Source organism: Staurois parvus, unplaced genomic scaffold (genome assembly GCF_062004578.1).
Source record: "Staurois parvus isolate SC_StPar_1 unplaced genomic scaffold, SC_StPar_1.0 ptg000432l, whole genome shotgun sequence".
NCBI lineage: Eukaryota > Metazoa > Chordata > Amphibia > Anura > Ranidae > Staurois > Staurois parvus.
Genome location: NW_028318228.1, coordinates 984,512 through 1,007,040, shown reverse-complemented (window position 1 = coordinate 1,007,040; position 22,529 = coordinate 984,512). Strand labels below are relative to the sequence as shown.

Below are 22,529 nucleotides of genomic sequence, written 5' to 3'. Positions count from 1 at the left end.
CCCACCCCCATCATTAGCATAGAAAAAAAAAATAAAGAAGAGTTTACACAAAAGTATAGGACTTCTAGTGGCAAGGGGATGCCATGAATTAGAATTATTATACACATGTTATGTTGCCAAGTAAGTTTATTTCCTTACCTGATATTATTCTGGTAATTCTTGAAACCGCCCAGTGCTATTCAGAAAAAGCAAAACTCTCTAGACTGTAGCTAGTGGAAGGGGAATGATGAGGAGGGGGGTGTGTGTGCATGAATGGAGGGGGAGACCGCGTTCTCTGTCTAGACACAATATAGACACAGCCCAAGCTTTCCACTTTGAAAATCCTTCAGGCAAAAATGGCTTATATATATTTTTCTCATTAGCTTTTGAACATTTTTAAGAACAAACTTGAAGGCTTGGAAATAGTTTTTGAATACTTAGTAAAACATTTTTGTAAATTAAAAAAAAAAAAGTTGCCTATAGTAAAATAATCTGGGCTCTTAAGCAATTCTGTTCCAGTAGACATGAGAAAACTGCAAAATCACGCCAAAAAATCCCATGTCTACGAGGGAAATCACATGCTCACAGACCTCTGAGGCATCATTTGGACACTTTGGTATACCAAGGGTGGAGAGGTGGAATCGGTCTGCCCTAAGCCAGGCAATAAGGGGTGCATTGTATGTAGAGCTGAACAATGCAGATAACATGCAAACAGTCCTAAGCAGAATGATCTCCCACGGATGGTGTTTGCATAGGTAAGCCACAGTCACTTGGAGTTGCTGGAGCCACTAGCGCAGAAGCAGCTGAGCTTCTCCTCTCTCATATGACACCACTGACATGGATGATCAGTTTAGATGAACTCTCACTAACAATGGAATGGGTCACTTCACCATGGACCACCAATGTAAGGAGGGCACTACCCTTTCCACAGTGCATAACACAGACAGACATACTACATCACATTCTCCTTACAGCTACACTCTGTATGCAATGTTGTATGTTACATACTTCTAAATGCTATACGGTCTACAATTCTTTGTTGATTATCTTAATTAATTTTAAAATTATAACAAAAAATAATTCTGTCATATAGAGAAATGGGAGTGTTAGAGGACAAATTCACATTAATAAAATAATATTAAATGCACATTTTTTTGCCGGTAAAAAAATGTGCATTTATTATTTTTTTTCTTGAGAGCCTGTATAAAGCATTGCACCCATGATCAGTAGACGGCGGGTGCAATGGCAGGCTCTTTCAGACTGTCAGTACACTGTCTGCCCATTCCTTCCATATGGACAGACAGTTACTGAAGTCCAGGAACCTCAGTGGACCACAAGAGTGCTCACCAGTTCCTTTGCAGTTCATCGAGAATTACAAGCTGTCAGCTGCAAGAGTTGACAGTACTTGTAGGCATTCATTCATAGAATGAGGGGGAGAAGTGGCAGGTGCTCAACATGTAATAACATGTTACACCCTAAACACATAGTTGCCAACAGTATCGAATTAGCCGGATATTGATCTGTTGTCATGGATATTGATCTGTTGTTCTGGCCTGACCTTGTCCCGGGCTGTGTCCTAAAAAACAAGGATGCTCACAGACAGCCAGCATTTCCGCGGGTGTCTCCATCTGTGTTTGACATGGTGCCCACAAAACAAGACAAGGAAGGACACAGAAACAGATCCCTACCACGTCCCCCAGCAGCTGATGTTCTTCAGGCGCTGGCACTCTCATTTCTGGACTCATTTGGGATTGAGAACATCCTTGGTTGAGGCGGAGCCTGTGAGACTTGCAGCTGATTGGGCGGGACTCAGAGAGCCAGTGCAGTCACGAGATGATTGTGTACACCTGCCATCTGCTCAGTGCTCATGTGGAGGCTGCAGACTGCTATTGGAGGGACGGAGGTAAGTTAGTGCTCAGCAACAGCTTCAAACTGCCTGGGTCAATGACTGTACATGTCTGCAAACAATTGATTTCTGCAGGATAAAGGACAGAGTCTGTTACCCATAGCAAATCCAACACAACAAACACTTTTCTCCTGCGCTAGGAATGGACTCGGTAGACCCAATAGGAATGTTCTGGAATGTTCTAGAATATGCACTGCTTGCTGCCCTCTACAGACCGGGGTGGTCCAAATACACTAGATGCAAGCGGAGAAACAAAAAAAAAAGTGGCTCTGAGGAAGAGGTTGTGTCTTCGAAATGCGTTAGCCAGTTGGTCATCCAGGGTTCCATCGTATGGACTCAGATGCTGTTTGGATCATACATCTTGTTCAGTTTGACATGCCTGTGTTTTTATGTCTATTGTGAGTATGACACTTACTTTGTTCCTTCAATAAATATATTTTTAAACGATAATGCACTAGGTCGGTGCGCCCTTTTTTTTGTTCCTCCTTATGAACAATTCACCTTCAATTAATCATTAGTCATCTCTGTCCAGGAGTCCAGACTGAGATGTGACTGTGCTGACTGTGAGGTCCGGTTCACATCTGGTGATTTGGGATTGCAAGCAGAATAGCCGCGATTCCAATTTGCACTGCAACAGTGGAAAAACACGCCACACGTGTTTGCGAATTTAACAGTGTCACCTGCACTATTTGATCCGTTGGAATATTTGGTGTTTTTATGCACCTTTGAACTTTATTTCTCCTTTACATTTTTTTATGTGACACTTTTATAGTGATCTTTTTTTGAACATCACCTACGTTGTGATATCACTTACTTATGGTTTTCATTTTTATTCCTTTTTTTTTTTTGATCACTGCACTTATCACTATTGTGTGATAAATTAAATCCCATATTCAGGGATTGACGTACCTATTCTCACTACTTTCACAATTTCTTTTGGCTACTTATAGCCTCCTTGGTTACCATTATTATCAGTGTGAAAATGGATCCCACATTTCAGGGATTCACTTTATATGTTGATCTGAGTTTCATCATAGATTATTATAGTTCATACTTTTTGGAGACCCATTAGGGCTTTTTACCTTTATTCCTGTTTATTCTTTTCACTGGCGTTTCTTTATTAATACACTGTTAATTCACATTTTGATCTCACCATGGATCCCCTAGTGTATCAGTTCACTTTATGATTTGTGAGTGACTGTTTATTGAATTCACTGAATTTCACTGGTGGCATACATTAGTCACATATATTTTTGGCGATACGAGCCATTAGATCATGTTTGGATGATTCATATTGTTTTTCTGTGCATTCTATTCTATTTACCAAGTTATTGTATATTGGTATGGTACATCATTTATTTGTATATTTATATATATCTGATGGTTGTTTGAGGTAAGCTAGTGTAGGATTGGGGTAGCGCTGCACTAATTCACTTTATAAGTGGGAACCCCGTTGACTCTGATGTAAGGGGGACTCTGGGGACTCAGTTGTAAGGGGGTACTCTGGGGACTATTGTATAAGGAGGAAGTCTGTGGACTCTGATGTAAAGGGGAATTCTGATGTAAGGGGAGCACTCTAGTGTAAGGGGGGGGGGGTCACTAAGATTCTGATATAAGGAGGGACTCCTGGAACCCTGAAGTATAGAAGAATGCTGGGGACTTTGATATAAGGGGGGGCTGAGAGAGTTCATCCTGATTGCTTCACTGTATATGGCGTTTTGTGTGTTACTTACGGATTCTGACCCCTGCACTCTATATATTATGTTGTACATTACATAGTCCTGACTAAGGCGTTCATTGTCCCAACAGTTGATGGTTTAAATTAAGTTCTTCTTTAAGGGAGGCTCAGTCAGATAAAATGATATCCTTTTTGTGTGCACAAAAGCATATTTAATGGAAATGGTTAATTTTCAAAAAATTATCCTTTGTCCTGAGGTTTGTGTCTGTGAGGCTGTCAGTTGTGGTTTGTAATTAGGAAATTTTGTGTATACAAGGACACAGTGTCTGCGGTGTTGATAGCGACTAGATACAGATTCGGTTTAATCATCCCCCTTAAAGCCCCCCCCACTGTTAGCCAAAATCTGGCCATGTATACTGATCGCTGCACTGCTACACACGTCTCACTGCTACGCACGCTGCAGAACCTTTTTTCCTATTTATCCCAGGTTGCCCCAGGCCTTTCATCATCCTAGTACTGCTCAAATTTTGTCACTCTGTTTTGTGCTTTTTCATTGTAAAGCCAGCAAATTACTTTTTCTGAGTATTGTTAATGTTTACGTATTGTTTATACTGTATACATTTTCTTGCCTTAGTTTATAATAGGAGTTTGTCATATTTTGAGATGTCAGTAAAAAATGTGGTCCTTTAGTACATTTTTGGTGTTTTGTCAGTAGAAAAAGTCGCAGGAGGTTGGCAACCCTGACATGCGCTATTGTCAGGAATGGACTAGCCAGCAATGGTGGGACTCACCTGCCTTTTGATCTGCAGTACCAGGGCTGGCCAGCGGGTGCTCCCAGCAATCAGAGACTCAACTTTGCAGCCAGCTAACACCTGGAACTGATTATGCTGGGGTATTTAAGGGATGGCCAGACTTGCAGACTCTGCCTTGGTGTTGTGTTTCTCTTGGGCCCTGTATCCTGTTCCTGCTCTCTGTTCCTGTCTGATTCTCTGCTGACCCTGCCCTGATCCCTGGCTTGTCTGACCATCCCTCTGCCTGACCCTCTGTACTACGCTGCCTGCTACCTGTTCTGATCCCTGGCTTGTGACCCTGACCATCCCTCTGCCTGACCCTCTGTACTACGCTGCTAGCTACCTGCTGAACCTGGCCTGTGACCCCGACCAATCTCCGCTTGCTCCCCCTGTACCTACCTGCCCAATTGATATTGACCCGGCCTGCCTGACGACGCTTGCTTGTATGTACTGTTATCTGTGGGTGGTTGGTTTGGTTTGTTTGCACTGTATTATGTTTAGTATTGCACTGCGTTTATGTTTGTATTGTTAGTGTTAATAAATTATATTGTTTATCACATATCTGAAGTCTGCGTTTCCCTGCGTCAGTCACACACCTCTGGTCACACCTGGGAGCCCTGACAGCTATAATGATAGGTGACAACGATCTGCCCCATTCCCACCTGCACTCGGCCCAGGAGGACTAAGAATAGTGCTGCATAAATTGTAGGCGCTATATATATATATATATATATATATATATATATATATATATATATATATATATATGTATATATATATGCCTGCAACAAATAAATTAATGTGTTTATGATTTTCTTCTTGTAGAACCACACCCATATTAAATGAATGCCCAGCTCACTAATTAAAATACATGCTCCACCCACAGTGGCTTTCTGGACACAGGGAAGAAAGGTGTCCCTAAAAGCCTTTTTGAAATGTTGGCAACTATGTAAATATGAGTGGAACATATAACATGTTCAGAAAGGTTATCCTCAAAAACGGTCATTCTGAGTGCCAAATACGATAGGCATTCCACTGCTTATATGGATTAGAAAGCCTGTTCCAGTTGTAGTTGTTCCCCGATATAATTCAGTACAAGTGGACACTCTCACCCTACACTTTCCACTAAACAAAAATTGTACTGTTTAAAGTGGTTGAAAACCTCAGACATGAAATATGAACAAAGCATATCCCTCTATAGTGTGTACTTGTCTCAGTCAAGAGTACTAAGTGTAATTTCTATCTGCTTCCTCATTCCTCTATCAGCATGAATCACTTCTGGGAAGATACACATGGTGACAGGCGCAGGACCTCCAGGAGATTGGCAGCCTCAGATCTGTGAGCTGTGTGTGTTGGGGGGAAAGGTGTCTTTCCCTCCAATCAGCTCTGACCTTCATCGCGTAGCTCTGCAGTGTGTGATTTCAGCTCTCCGCCCCTCTTTTTTGAACTCTCAGGCATGCTTTATAAATTCAGCACTTTGAACAAATGTAGAGAAGAGAAGACTGCAGATAAGCAGGTACAAATTATGCAGGATGCATTGTTTCATCTCTGTGTATCACCAGAGGCCAGTCACTTCACTGGGTACTGGGTATATGAGAGGGTTTACAACCTCTTTAAGGCAGTCTCTCAGTTGGGGTTCTGTGGAACTAAAGGGGACCCCCAGAGGTTGCTGGGGATTCCTTGAGCAATTAGCAATTTCTGCCTCTCAGAGTTCTTACTGACCTCATTTATCATTTTAGCTACCTGTAAGAAGGGTGGGGGGATTCTTTCAATTGACCACAAGTGTAAGGATCATTACTCCCACTGATCATCACAGTAAAGTATCAGGAGTTGTAAATAGTAATTGTTACAAGGGGTTTCCTGAAACCAGAAAGATATATCAAGGGTACCTTTGTGTTGAAAAGGTTGAGTTCAGTTTATGGAGTCCTTTACCGTTACAGATGCAGAAGAGTGCTTACATCATGCATGCAAGGCCAATCATCCACCCCTTTCCCCCCATGTGTTTGCAGTTTTAATAATTGGCTAGTTTTGCATTTCTGTAAGGTTACTAGAGGCCTTCTTAGAAAGTCTGGTCTGCATAGCTGTTCCCCACTGAGAACAGTCATAGATAAGAGATAATAGTGAATCCCCTCCTCCACATGACTGTTTTTCCAAAGCAAGATTTTCCCTCTACAAGATTGTTTTTTTGAGATAAGATTGTCGCCATGTGTGTCTACTCAATGCATAGACATGCATGTGCAGATAAAACAAGTCACATTTTTGAAAAGCCCGCTGACAGAAAAGCTGACTCATGAAACTGCTATCCTAGGTCTACAGTGGCCACAACAGGCAGATGTCCTTCTAAAAGTGATGAGCAGGGACATATTTGTTCAATGTACAATATGACCAACGTCCTGTACACATGGGTCGAATATTGGCTGAAATCAGCTGTGACAGCAGAAAACTGGTTGGCCAAGCATGCTTGAAAACCAGCAGCCAATCCGAATTTTCAGCCATTGTTCGGGTATTCAAGCAGCCATGACAATACAATAGCAGTAGAGATTCCTCTATCCATGCAGTTTAGCATTGATGGAGGAATCCATTAGATTAGAAATCTAATGTGTGTATGACTATACATAGGATCTGCTTATACAGAAATGGGTTACTTCAAGTGACTCAAAATCCTCCATAAAGCAACATAAAACCACCCTGATTTCCTTCCCAGGGTCCTGGAAAATAGTGCAAAAAACAGGCACAATACGTGAACATTTTATATTTCCTCTAATTGGCCCCATTGCCAACAGTATGTTGCTTTGTATAGGGAAAAAGTCCTGAAAACATTACTTTGGATTTGTTGAGCTGCATGTTGCCGTTGAGGCAATTTTATATGGAGTCCTCAAAGGCAATACACATATTAAAATTCATTTAGTGTGAACAAGTCCTTGGAGTCTTGCAGGCAAAACATACATTCACTATCACGGCATAGATAAATGTTAACATTACAATGAAGAGATGTCTTTTATAGTTTCATCGCTGCTTACACAAATCTTGACACAACAATCACTGGGTTCACATCCTGCTAGCCTGTCAGCAAAGATACAATAATAAATAGAGATGCGCACCATGGAAACATTTGTTTCGTTTTGAATTTGTTTAGTCAATAATTTAGTTTCGTCATATTTTCTATGTTTAAATGATTCGTTATTGGAATTTGTTTCATATATTCAGATTTGTTTCATACATTCATTATTTTCAAATCAATTTGAACATTCATTCCCCAATGGAAACATATTGCAATACATACAGCAAGGTATAAAAATGAAACAAGACGATGATTCCTGCTTTATAGAATAGAATAGAAAATAAAAAAATAAAATAGAATAGAAAATAAGAGAACTGATTAAAATAGAATAGAAAATAATAGACTAGACTATAAAAAAAACTGAATAGAAAATAATGGAACAGAACAGAATAGACTATAAAAGAATAAAGTATTCTATTATTTTCTATTCTATTTTATTCTATTATTTTCTATTGCTTTCTATTCTCTTCTTTTATTTTCTATTCTATTCTTTTTTATTCAATTATATGCTTTTTTTTATTCTATTTTCTATTTTGTTTTATTCTTTTTTATTCAATTCTATTCTTTTACATTCTATTCTATTAAGCAGCCTAAGTAGGAATCATAGTCTTATTTCACTTTTACACCTCATTGTATTTATTGTAATATGTTTCTATTTCCAATTCGAATTAAATTTCTAAATTGGATCATTTGTTATAATGTATTTCGGATTAGTTGAGATTTGTTACTTTTGTGATTCAAAAATGTGGATACATCCGAATCTTCGAACAAAACATTTTGTCCGAATTTCAATTCAAATCACACATATCTAATATTAAAGGGTATGATCACCTTTACCAAAAAAACTGCTTATGCAGGTAAGGGATTCTTGTAGCTAAGAACGAACTGTGCAGCTTTGACTAAAGTTGGAGAATGCCCATCATACATAAATGGCCCGAAGCCTGTCTAGAAAAACTCCCAGAGATGGCATGGTCCGGTCCTGTCTTGTTGCTAGGATGTTGCTAAGACACTCACAAATGGTCCTGCTCACCTCCACCAGTACAGGAGCGAGCTCTCAACCCCCCAACCCCCCCCCCCCTTCACACACACACACACACGTGTGTGGCCCAATATCTCCTCTGCTGCAGCACTGAGAATAGTCATAGTCCTGAGCTCAGAACTACTGAGAAGAGGGGGGGGGGTTCATGAGAGGGGGTTTGAAGCTGCTGGGAGTGTCTTAGCAACATCCTAGCAACAAGCCAAGATGGGATGAAGCTATCTCTGGGAGTTTTATAGGCACAGTTCAGGAGTTACTTAATTAGACTACACCTATAGCAAGGGCATTTTTTGACTTTGGTCAAAGCTGCACAGTTTGTGTTATCTAGAGACGCCCCGTAGGCAGTTTCCTTGGTAAAGGTGAACTAACCCTTTAAGTGGAGAAGAGGGGAAACTACAGAAAAGTCAATGCAATTTAAAAGAAGAAATAAGTTACAGGGAACAAATCAGTGATCTTACATGCTGCCTGTTCATTCTGAGTCTTATTTAATGTTCTTTATCAAAATTCATTTTTGTTTCTGCTAGTGGCAAACTTCTTTATTCATTTTGTTACATTTTTGTGAATTAAAGATCACCTTTATGACCCTTTCACATGGGATGGGCTCTGTTTGGATCAGCAAGGCACTTGTCCCCTGATCCCCTGTTGATTAGAGCAGGGCGGGTGGATGACTCTCAGTTTATGCAGAGCGGACACAGATAGAGCCTGCTCTGCTCTATAGGCAGTCGGGTGTAAATGGACTTCACTGTCCATTCTGTCCATTTACACTTGACTGCCCTCCAATCCGATCCACCTAAATGGAGGGGGGGACGGATCCTCTTCTGTTTTTTTTGTGGACCAGATTGGATTGAGGTAGACTTGTGTCCGTTTTCACCCGCAGGTCCATAGGGGTGAATGGAGGGTCTGATCAGGTCTGCCCAAAAAACTGACAGACAGACCTGATCGGACCCTTTGTGTAAAAGGGGCCTTAATTTCTAGGGTTACACAATGTTTCATAGTTAGAGTAATATACATATTCATTGAGAAAAGATTTTGCAAAGTGCTGAACCTTCTGTCTCCTCATCTATAAGGCAAATGCAAGTCTCTGCATGCTTGGCGCTGATGAACACGCTGCGTCTTGTAGTACTAGACTACAGTAAGAAATCTAGCCCCCACAATGAGGATTCCTAGTGAAAAACACTCTAGAAAAAAATCTTGAAACAGTTCCATTATATTTTACAGACTCTATTTCAGCCTGACACACAGCATACAATAATGACAGACTCTGGTGATTGCACATTGTATAAATGAAAGAGAAACACCACCATATCAATGTGGGAAACAGGATATTTTCAGTGGAAATAACCTGCGAAGGACTGATCGGTCTCTTTAAAAACTACACATATTCATCAACAACACTAATATAATGCAGACATTTTCCACATTTTGTATAAAAGGAAATGTAAAAGCCCAAAAAGAAATATCAAAAGAATGCTAGTTCCTAGAGAAAGGGTAGAGGGCACATGTGTAGATGTCCAAGTGGAGAGGTATTCTGTGATAGGAAGGAGGGGGCCTGGGGAGAGAACGAGGGAAATGATAAAAGAGAAAAAAACAGGAGAGACAGGGGAGGTTGGTGGAGAAGTGGAAAGGGAGGGCATAACGAAGCTCACAAACAAGACAAAAGAGAGGGAAGGAAAGAGAGAAGTGCGAGAGCACCAGGCAGAGATAGGTGGGGAGGGCTGCTGGAAAGGAATAGATGGAAACAGGGAGTCAGGACAACCTGGGACACTGAAAACACTAAAAACAGAAGCAGTACCAACATGCAAAAAAAATGCAGCTGTTCACATTTGTTCCCACCAATAGAAATGTTTCCAATCTAAGACCATATCACACACTCTGGGGCCAATTCAGGGGGGACACCAATTAACCAGTATACTGTATTCCTTACATTTGTGATAGGATATTATACTATAGACCATGAGGAACCAATGGAAACAAATGGAGAACTTACAATGTCCATGTTGAGTGTCACTCAGAATCACAGATTTGGACAGTTCTACCAGCCATACAGAAAAAAAAACATTTGGTAATCTTCCTTTGTAAAAGATGGTTGTCAGGCAAACTGGTAGTCAGCTGGCCTTAGATGATAATATACAAAAGGAGGATTTACTAAAACTGCTGCACTCAGAATCTGGTGCAGCTCTGTATGGTAGCCAGTCAGCTTTTCAGTTCAGCTTGTTCAAATAGGAGAAGTTCAGGATTTAAAAAAAACAATCCTACATACTTGCCTAGGTACAAGCGGCAATGGTCCAGTGCTGCATATGTCCCCCAGCTAGCTCCATGACCAAGAACTGAGGGATCAGAGACCGCTGATCGCTCAGTTCTCAGCTGGTCATTGTGGCGCTGAATGATGCCAGCTGACAGTGCTTAGATCCTCAGAAGTAGAGCTGAAAGAGCTTTGGCCGTACTTCTCCTTTAAGCTTTGACAATAAATCCTAAAAGCTGATTGTTTTTATGCAAAGCTGCACCAGATTTTGCATGCTTCAGTTTTACTCAATCTAGCCCATAGACTACTTTAAGGGCATCTTATTTTTATACACTGATATTTGCCAATTTATCAATATCTCCCAAAAAATGAGAAGGGGAGGTGATATCTGCCCCTACGTGTGCAACTCACCTAAGCACTGGGAACCAAGGATCTCTTCGCCCATCTTTTACCTTTCTCCATACTTGGAAAATTACTCTTTAGAGACTGGGACTGCTTGATGATATGATTATATCAGCCTCCTGCTCATCAGAAAGAGCCAGATAGTCATAGGCCATGGTTAAAATCAGGGGCACTGCCTACTTTTTTCAAGGTGGGCATCCTTATTCGAATGTCATAGATGTCATCTTATTACATATGGGGAATTGCATGGCATCTATCTCAGTATTTCTAAAGGCAGAAGGTGTTTTACCATAATACACTTTGTGTTCTGCTCCCCCGCAGCCCCCAAAAATACTTACCTTATCTTGGGGTCGATCCAGCGCTTTTGCCGAGAGCTGGCCATGAAGGCAGGAGCAGCCCACTGGCTCCTGCTGCTGTCAATCACAGCCTGTGAGGAGAGAGTCGGGGTAGGGCCAAGCCATGCTGTGGGTGTTAATGAACACACACAGAGCAGGCTATAGCCCACATGAGTGCCCCTGTAGCAAGTGGCTTTCTATGAGGGCACTTGGGGGGGGGGGTTGGCAGGATTGCTAGTGGGGAACCCCAGAAGAGGAGGGTCAAGGCTGCTCCATACAAAACCATTGCACAGAGCAGGTAAGTGTAACATGTTTGTTATCTTCAAAAAGTACCCTTAGAATCATTTTAAAGTCGGAAGAATGTCCTTTACAAAGGAAATGAAAAAAATATATATATTAAAAATAATTTTATATATATATACACATATATATATATATATATATATATATATATTTATAACATTTTAATTAGCACCAAATTCGGGGTCCTCAATTTTTGAAATGTTAACCTCATGACTACCAGTAGTTTTCGGGCAAGTAGATGACACTGCAGTTTCCATGTACTCTGCTACATGCTGAAATATGTTAAGACTATAAAGATAACTAAAATAAGAAAAAAAATGAAAAGAAGCAGTAGAATTGGGCACAAAATGGGAGCTCCAGAGAAAATGACCAAAAATTATAGACTATTGCCACAAAACCACACAGGAATCACTCTAATGGCAAATATCAGATGCACCTGTTCCTGTAATTCAGCATTAAATATTGTACAATTACAACTAAAAAGAAATTCAAATTTCAAATGTAAAATCCCATTCACCCAATGTGTAGGAAAGCCTCTATTATAGATAAAATAATTTTCATAATGAACTAAACTCATCAGTATCCATTGGGAGTCTGAGGTGTATGTCAGGAAATGTATACTTTGCTAACCAAGCTGTTCTTACTCAAGTATATTCTGGAACATTTACTGCATATATCTGCTAAGTCGACAAAAGTATGCAAAAAGATGAATATAGAATAGTAACATAATTGTAGAATTAATGAGATTCAACACACAGGGTTCTACTAATAATTTTTTTCATACCAGATTACACAGCTTTCATCCAGGATGTACACATTTTCCCACCTATATCCAACTGAAAAAATGTGTTAATTTTGGGTGAAAGTTGTGTGAAACGTTTATAAAAAAAACTTAGCATGACACAGGATTTGGATATATTTTTTTATGTAATTACATTTTACATACACGGGGGAAACTTGATAATGCATTTATGACACTTTTCTGGCAGTAGGGTCCAAAAACGGCCTGTATCTAGTCCAGGAAAACCTTGTGACAGCTTTTCTACTAGTTTCTACACATGCAACATTTCCAGGTAGTTATTTCCACCACTTCAAAAAGAATTACCACAAGTTTGCAGTTTAGGAAAGTGAAGGTTGTTAAGACCAAATCCAGGTAGGTTTACAGAGGAATGCCAGTGCTTAGAGTGGGGTAGGTCTGTGCTAGGAAGCAGATTGGAATGTAACAGCTTCCCACAGAATACTTCCTGGTTGCTATGAACCCAGAAGCTGCCAGCATCATAGCAACCAGAGCTTCATCTCCAGCCCCATTCAGCTGCTATCCACGAGATTCCCTGGCCAACAGCTGAATGTAATCAATGGGGTGGGGGGGATTCTGGCTGAAGTCTTTACCCCAATGTCAAAATAGCCATATTTGGACAATGACAGGAATCTCCTGGCCAGTAGCTGAATGTGGCTTGGGAGGAGTCATTGGTGGTTATGACGCGGTTGGCAACTCAGCTGATTAGTAATCAATGCTGCTGTGTGGTAGGGTAGAGCTAAACCTGCATTTAGGATGGAGTGTCCAGTATGCTCTCTGTGTATCTGTTGCAGATTTTCCTTCACTTTCTGTCTGGTGAAACAATTATCCACGCAACAGGAAGTGAGGGAAAATCTGCAACAGATACATAGACGCCAATAAAAGCGAACAGCCTTTCCCTATGCTACTAAAAAAAGAAAACCATTTTATTTCTGTGTTTGGAGAGTTTCCATAACTTCCTATTTGGTAAAACTGTTGTCAGCAGATAAGGAAGGGTGGCAAAATCTATCCAACGGAGTCTTGGACAGCAGTAAAATCTGCCAGGGGGTATAACTCATCCTCAATCTATCCAAAACTTAAAATGTTTGGGGTGGACATACATGTTAACTCAGCAGATAAGGTGATGCTATGTTCACTTTCAATACTCATCCATGTGCAAAGTGAACAATAAAAAGGATTTTTGCTTGCAAGTAATTGGATGATTGAAGTAAACACACTTCAGTAAACTTGGTGAACATGTTTTTTGTAAAGTGCACATACACTTTTTACTAAGTGAACAGTCTCCATGACAGCTCCTTGCCTGCACTGCACTACTCTTCTAGTACTGATATAAGACTTGTTACATTTTTAGTGGGAGATTGGGTGAGATTTTGGTTCTTTCCAACATGCAAATCTTCCCCACTATTAATAATAACATACTGCTGGCCCTCTCTTATGGTATCAGAGGGACTGTGGAATACCTGGACTGTTATTTGTGGAACAGAGTTTCCCTGGAGGAATAACTATTTGGTAAAGGGCACGTGTGGGAATATGAAAAGGAAACTTTAGATCACAGGAATGTTGAAAGAATTACTGAATTGTTTCCCATTACACAGAACAACACAGAATACTTCACAAGCGTTTCATGAATCAAAGGTCGTTTAAAAAAATTATACGAGGGCTGTACTGAAAGAAATGCAATTGTGGGCATAACTTTATTAACTTACATAGGTTGCTCAAATTTCACATGTTGGTGGAGTAATTCTTTCTCTATAGTAACTTTTTCATTGCCGGCAAATAATGGGCTCCAAGCAGAAGTAACATGCTGTCATTGAATGCTTATTGAAGGAGGGTTGCAGACTGTCCAATATACACAGAAGGCTACAAAATGTTTGTGGTGATGAAACCCTAAACTTCTTCATCCATCTGTGCACATTGCTCTTGTCAACGATTTCATCTCCGTAAACATTTTGTAGCCTTCTATAGATGTTGGACAGTCTGCATCCCTACTTCATCAACTCCGCCATGATGGCACATGGCACCGAAACACAAATGTGTTGTCAAGGTTCATTGGGGGGATATTCTAAATTAATAGCACAGCAGTGCGTTACCACAATGCAACAGAGTGAAGAGCTCTAAAAAGTATTTAACCACTTCCCGACCGGCCGTTGCATATAAACGGCCGGAGGGTGGCAGTGCAGGGTCGGGTGGCCGTTTATAAATGGCCTCCCCACACCATGCTTGTGTGCGCTCCCTGGGAGCGTGCAGCACCACGATCCGGTGCCCGCTGTGTCCTCTGGACACAGTGAAACACCGATCGTCGGACGGGACCTCTGTACGAGGTCCCGATCATGTGATCACTGATTGGCCAATCAGTGATCACATGCAAAGTAGTAAGCAAGATGTCACTTGTGACATCATTGCTTACTACGTGTGAAATCTGTGAATGATCACAGAGGTCACATTGTACAAGGCTATTCACAACAGCCTTGTACCATGTGACAAGCTGTGACCAATCACAGCTCACTCAGTACTTCTCAATGAGTGCAGGAATGCACACAGAGAGAAAGAGAAATGATTGCTTTTACATCCTATATGGGTGTAAAAGCAATCAGTGTAAAAAAAAAAATCTTCATCACCCCCCACAAGTAGTACAGTGTCACCATGGTGACACTGTACTGCTAGGGTGACAGTATGTAAAAAAAATAAAAAAAATAAAAAATAATAATATAAAAAAATAAAATAAAAATGTAAAAAAAAATGTTTAAAAATTATAATTTTTGGTTATAAACTAATTTGTTTTTGTTTTTTTTTACGAAAAAGATGACGGAATAAATTTTGGCCAAGATTTATGATGAAATATTATTTATTTGCAAAATTTTATAAAAAAAACACTTTTGTTCAAAATTTTTGGACTTTTTCATTTACATAGCAAAAAAAATAAAAATCCCAGCGGTGAATAAATACCACCAAAATAAAGCTTTATCTGTCTCAAAAAAATGGTAAAAAATTAATTTGGGTACAGTGTTGCATGACTGCGCAATTGTCATTCAAAGTGCGATAGCGCTGAAAGCTGAAAATTGCCCTGGTCAGGAAGGGGGTAAAAGTGTCCGGACTGGAATTGGTTAAGAGGCATAAACAATAACTTTCAGTTTTAAGCAACCCTGGCAGTTTATCCCATTAGAAACATACTATTTGTGGTGGCTCACCAAGCTTAAAATGGAACTATACTCTCCTTGAGCAATGTGCCGTCTCCACAACTCACCGCCAGCCGCTGACAATTTTGGGCGGCTGGCTTCCAAGTTTTGATCTCCGGCTGCTGTCATTGGCCAGGCTGCGATGACGTAATTTCCACCTATGAGCAGGAGTTCCGTCAGATTCGGCACTGTCGAATCAGTGCAGTTGGCTGCACTTTGCCGAACAGGCAGTTAAGTAGCTTAAATGCAGAACAAACAAAGTGACAAAGTATGTCTCTTCTGCATTACAAATCCTGCCTGTCCACCCATTTTCACGTTGCAGCCTAAAATTCCACTTTAAGCATACAAGTGCGTTAACTCATGTATTACTTGGCACAATATTCCCACATTTTACATTATTGCAGTAAATAAAAAGCATTTCTCCCAATTCACCAAGACATCCTTTAAAGTATAACTAAACTTTTTTGGAGTGGAGATGAATTAGAACCCCTGTCAGGTTTTTACTGCTCTGTGTACCCATTAAGAAGACTCATCCTCCCTATTTCTCCTGTTTACCATTATCATTGAATGTGAAAGTAAAAGAAAAATCACAAATTTTGAGTTGTCCCCAGAAAAGTAAAAGGGGAAATGTTCCAATGGGGACACCAGTTCTGCTGACAAAGGGGTCCCCAAGGAATTCCCTTAAATTGTAGGGATTTCTTCTCACTTCCTGTTTGGCTGTGAGACAGGATGTAAAAATAAATGGAACAAAAAAAATCTGACAGGGGTTATAACCCTCACTCAATCCAAAATGAAAAAACTCCTTGGAGCCAACAGTACACAATTATGTGTCCTCTCGGCAGCTAGGCTTTGACGTTGAGAGGCCGCAAATTTGCGTACCCAATGCAAACAAGGGTTGTGAGCGTTCGCCCTGCGCACTCCCAGCACGTTTACTGGTGCCTTGTGGAAAGGTCCTGATTGCTACTTGCAGTTGAGATTTATTACTACAGCCAATCACAGTGGTCACATGACCCTAAACCTCGCCCCACCTCCTGGCATCCCAAACCCCTTAAAGGGACCGGAGGCAGCAGTGCCAAGGGGTTAAGATACTCAGTGGCCTGTGATGGCTTTAATTACACCAATGACTTTACATGAGAAGGGTCTGGGGCTCTTTTATTGTTCTGAGCTGCAAAGAACCTTCCATCTCAACTTTTTAATAATCCACAATGACTAGGTTCAGATGGCTGAGTGACAAAAGGACTATGCCATCAATGGCAGTGGGTGAGTGCTATGTGAATTAGGACAGATTTATTCATTAGGAGTCATCTTAATGGGATAATCATTTAACGTAGAAACAAGTTTGTAAAAAAAAAAAAAAAAAAAAGTTGTTAGTGAAATTTTAAAATAAATAAATGATAAAGAAATAAAGGATTTATATAGCACCAACAGTTTGCTCAGCGCTTTACAAAATAACAGGAGACAGTACAGCAACAATACAGTTCAATACAAGAGAGGGTTAGGAGGGCCTTACTCCTTGGAACTTACAATCTAAGAATATATATATATATATATATATATATATATATATATATATAATGAAAGTCCCAACTTGAAATCTTAGTATACATATCTGACCTTTAGAAGGGATATTTTCCTCCAGAGAACGATGTTCCTGATGTTAATTCTAATGTAGGATGCTTCTGCTCAGGCCGGTTAGTCTTTTCTCAGACCAGGACAACTGGTTCCAGCAAAAGGTTGCAGGTGCCTATAAATATAAATACAATGTGCAAACTGTCAAGCTGAACAAACATGGTAAGGTCTATACATCATATGAAACAACTTTAAAAGTTCAATACAGATTGTTCCTGATGCTTGTAACAAAAACAGCTTTTTAAACAGACAAAAGCACAAATGAGGTCAGCTTTGCATTGCAGTGAGCAGCACTGAAGAGAATGTCATCTGTAGGCACTCATGGCACTATTTCTGTTAATCTAGCGAGAGAACCAAAATACACATAGGATGGTAGAGGTGCCCTGGATATGGTAATGGATGAATGCGAGGAAATCACTGATTTTAATAAGATAGATTTACTGAAAACCAAGTTGTACTTTTCACAGCTTGCCATATGATACGACACAAATTCCACAATAAAAGCACAAAAGGAAAACATGGAAAAAAAGTGTTCATTTGTATCTCAGAAAACACTGGATGCAGCATAATACATTTAAATGAACTCCAATGTCACATCAATGGTATCCCTCTGCAGTGAACTTTATTTGCAAGATTTCTAAAAGCCTGTGCTTCTCTTTGACTTGTTACACTCTAAAACAGAACTTGTTTATACGTTATCACAGTGGCGAAGTGTTTATATATTATCACAGTGGTGAAGTGTTTATATATTATCACAGTGGCGAAGTGTTTATATATTATCACAGTTGCGAAGTGTTTATATATTATCACAGTGGCGAAGTGTTTATATATTATCACAGTGGCGAAGTGTTTATATATTATCGCAGTGGGGAAGTGATTATATATTATTGTAGTGGCAAAGTGTTTATACATTATCACAGTGGCGAAGTGTTTATACATTATCACAGTGGCGAAGTGTTTATACATTATCACAGTGGCGAAGTGTTTATACATTATCACAGTGGCGAAGTGTTTATACATTATCACAGTGGCGAAGTGTTTATATATTATCACAGTGGCGAAGTGTTTATACATTATCACAGTGGCGAAGTGTTTATACATTATCACAGTGGCGAAGTGTTTATACATTATCACAGTGGCGAAGTGTTTATACATTATCACAGTGGCGAAGTGTTTATATATTATCACAGTGGCGAAGTGTTTATATATTATCACAGTGGCGAAGTGTTTATATATTATCACAGTGGCGAAGTGTTTATACATTATCACAGTGGCGAAGTGTTTATATATTATCACAGTGGCGAAGTGTTTATATATTATCACAGTGGGGAAGTGTTTATATATTATCACAGTGGCAAAGTGTTTATATATTATCACATTATCACAGTGGCGAAGTGTTTATATATTATCACAGTGGCGAAGTGTTTATATATTATCACAGTGGCGAAGTGTTTATACATTATCACAGTGGCGAAGTGTTTATATATTATCACAGTGGCGAAGTGTTTATATATTATCACAGTGGGGAAGTGTTTATATATTATCACAGTGGCAAAGTGTTTATATATTATCACAGTGGCAAAGTGTTTATACATTATCACAGTGGGGAAGTGTTTATATATTATCACAGTGGCAAAGTGTTTATACATTATCACAGTGGGGAAGTGTTTATATATTATCACAGTGGCAAAGTGTTTATACATTATCACAGTGGGGAAGTGTTTATATATTATCACACTTAGCACAGTGGCTGAGTGGTTGGCACTTCCGCCTAGCAGCACTAATGTCATTGGTTTGAATCCCAATCACAGCACTACCTGCCTGGAGTTTTCATGTTCTCCCTGTGCCTGTGTGGGTTTCCTCCGGGTACTCTGGTTTCCTCCCACACTCCAAAGACATGCTGGTAGGTTAACTGGCTCCTGTTTAAAATGGCCCTAGTATGTGTATGAATAAACATGAGTTAGGGACCTTAGATTGTAAAGGTTAGGGACTGATGTGAATGTACAATATATGTGTAAAGCGCTGTGTAAATTGATGGCGCTATATAAGTACCTGAAATAAATAAATCCTGGATACTAGGATAATATGCACGTGATGTACGTGCATACAAGGCCTTACTTAAAATGTGTATTTTGAAATTTTTTGAAACGTTTCATAGGCATACATACAAAATGAACAGGATACAGTATTGCATGGCGATTTTACACATGAGGATATATTGTGCAGGCTAGGTATGAAAAGAAAACCCCCACTACAAATAAAGACAAATGACTAATGTACACACATATACAGCGTGTAAATATTTATAGGAGCAACTTGATCTTCTCTGTATTTTGGTTTCTCAGTCCTTTAGCTGTAATGTATTAGTTCTGTAATAGATCAGTTGTTGGGGACAGGATTGTGACCAATCTATTTTGTTTAGCTTCAGTGAAAAAAAGGGAAGTCACTGACCTGACTAAACTGCCTCTTAGGTTGCTCACGTCCGAGCTTGTGCTGCAAGGCAAGAACGCCAACCCATTAACCCACTGTGCTTGCCAATATATACATTTTAAAGTGGTTGTAAACCCTTACATACTGCATACTCACCAAAGTGACTAGTGATATACAGATGAAACAAATTCTCCTACATAAGTTCTCAGTGTTTATCCACAGCACTCTCCTCTACAGCCATTCAAAATATACAGATCAAAGTGAGTGGGGATTGGATGTCACACACTGCACAGTATAGAGCAGAGAGCTGAGTGTAATCTGAGAACTGAGTGGAAGAAAAGGACAAACACCCCCTGAGGTCTGGAGACAACCATTTCTTAACCTAGTGGAAGTTATGCAATGCCTGATGGGGACTATGGTGCACAAAACGCACCTCCATCTTGAATGACACCCACGCAAAATTCCTTAAAGCATGGGGATCTTGGGCTACCTACAATGACAATTTGAACCTGGACTGAACCTTGCTCTCAAGCGCACCACTAAGCTGCTTCCAGCCATGGATAGATGGATGTATATTGCATGACCCCCCCCCCCCCTCCTTCTTCTCATCCTGCCCTCTTTCTTCTCTTCTTTCCTGCTACTGCTGGACTCTGTTTGTCCTTTTGTTTGCTAGCCTGCCAGCTAATGTCAAGGCCCCCCCCCCCCCACTTAAGGGTTGTGGATTGTACAGTATATCTTCAACAGGTGGGGCAGACCCCATGCAGTAGGGCTGTTCCCTAGTCCCCCCCCAGCCCATTATTATTCACTCTGTTTCTTGTTATGCTAGGTGACTCTTGATTAGCTCTTGTGGTCTATGGGCCTTTTGTATGCTTTCTATTGCTCTCTTGCTTATACTGGAAATTTTTGCATTGGTATTTTGTACTGTTAAAACCATTGAAAACGTTAATATACATTTTGTGAAAGAAATATGCATAGCTGAGGCTGCCAAACAACTTTTGTGCGCTGGGAAGAGTGGGGGTCTGCTGAGATTCTTTTGTGTCTGCGTAACCTGTCAGAAGTGGCTCATGCAGATAGCAAAGAGAGCAGACAGAAATCATATTCTGTGCTTTGGATTGTAGCTAGTACACACTATGGAGGGATATGCTTTGTTCATTTTTCATTTCAGGAGGTTTACAACCACTTTAATATAATTTTTATAGAGACCATTGTGACGGGAGTCACTTTGGGTGGGGGCCCATGGAACACAGCCCCCTTTAGAGAGGTGGGAAGACCCCTGTCTCAGCTCCCCATCCCTCTTATGTGTAAGTCACCCTGTGCCTGTTAGGGGTACAGGGTGGAATGTCCTGCTATTGTGTAGACATGTATAGGTGGGGGTTGTTCATTGTTCACTGCCATGCTGCTGCATCCCATTGTTCTATTGTGTGCCTGGCTTGGGAGCAAACTATTATGGGATGTATGTGTTTGCACATTGGCTTGGTGGGGGGGTTTCCGGCAGCCCTTCCCCCTAATGGGACTGCCTGCTGATGTGTTTCCTGTTACTGAGTGTGTATTTCCCCGCCCTGTGTATATATCTTGTATCCATGTTAAAATAAAGCAGTCTATCTCCTTGTTTCCTTTCAAGTCTGGTGCTGTCTTGTCTTGTATGGCCAGCGGTGGTGTCCGTGGATCCGTTTTCGGACAGGGAAGCGGGAGAATAACGGAAATACCCTAGTGCAGTCGGGGTCCGGTTCCATTACAACCATTATACAGCGAGGACCCCACCTGTGTTCCAGGGAGAAAATACACAAAGCATGCACTGTTGGGCAGACTTGTGGCAGGTTTGAGAATTTATAACACAGACCACGAATCATGATATATCTAGTGCAGTCAGCCATTCGTCTTTTGAATTTTAGCTAAAAAATCCACATCCTCCCAAAACTAAAATATTGTGAGGATATCAGCGCATTGCCTATTTACATACTACCAGGGGACCAGTAATATAAATAATAATCTTTGTAAGTAGCATGTGTTCACATTTCGGTTAACCATACAGACCGAGAAGTGCTCAATAATTTTGAAAGATCATTCCTCAATCTGTAAATACTTTATCTTCTAAAAAAAAAGAAAAAAAAAAGAAGATACATTAAAATGGAGTGCCAGATAATATCAAACTGCTGCTTTCAGGATAGGAAAGGCACATGCGTATTGTGTCTGGTTGCTCAATTATCTAACGATGGATAAACAGATCTGAGCAAAGACATTGTGCTGATGAAACCCTCCAGCTCTACAGTTCCATTTTTCTGGTGACATTAGTCTACAAAAGATCTTTCCTATGAATGACAAACGAACGCTCAACTCAAAATTGTACGTTCCTTCAGACTGCAATCTTGTGTCTTAAGTCTTGCATTTCTTAAGATGACAGCTACACAAAAAACACAAAGCATGTACACAAACAGGTTTACATAGAAAAAAAAAGACCATATTGGATGCAGCTTCACAGCGCAAACTTTGAGCAGTCTTTGGACTATGTCCGATAACCCCATATCATTGGTCTCTTCCTTTAAATTTCCTAGCACCTAGCTCTAGTCTGCTTATCAAGGGTATTTGTTTATTACCAGTGTAAAAGGCACTAACACACCTTAAAGTTGAACTCCAGGTGTGATCTTTATTGATAACTTACATAGGTCCATCTTGGTAGATTGTATATACAGTATATCTCATACATGACGAGCTGCTGCAGAAGCTGGCAGCTTCTATAGCAGCGATAGCGGTGATCTTCTGGGTCC

The 22,529-nt window shown here is 40.3% G+C and overlaps 1 protein-coding gene across 1 annotated transcript in view; it reads right to left on the bottom strand.

Annotated features, from left to right (window-relative positions):
- The window catches only part of ZNF710 (zinc finger protein 710), a 188,247-nt gene that overhangs the window by 70,010 nt on the left and 95,708 nt on the right, over positions 1 to 22,529 (bottom strand). The window contains exon 3 of the mRNA XM_089687625.1: positions 17,320 to 17,449. The gene's annotated coding sequence lies outside the window, so the exon portion shown is untranslated. The remainder of the gene's footprint in view (positions 1 to 17,319; positions 17,450 to 22,529) is intronic.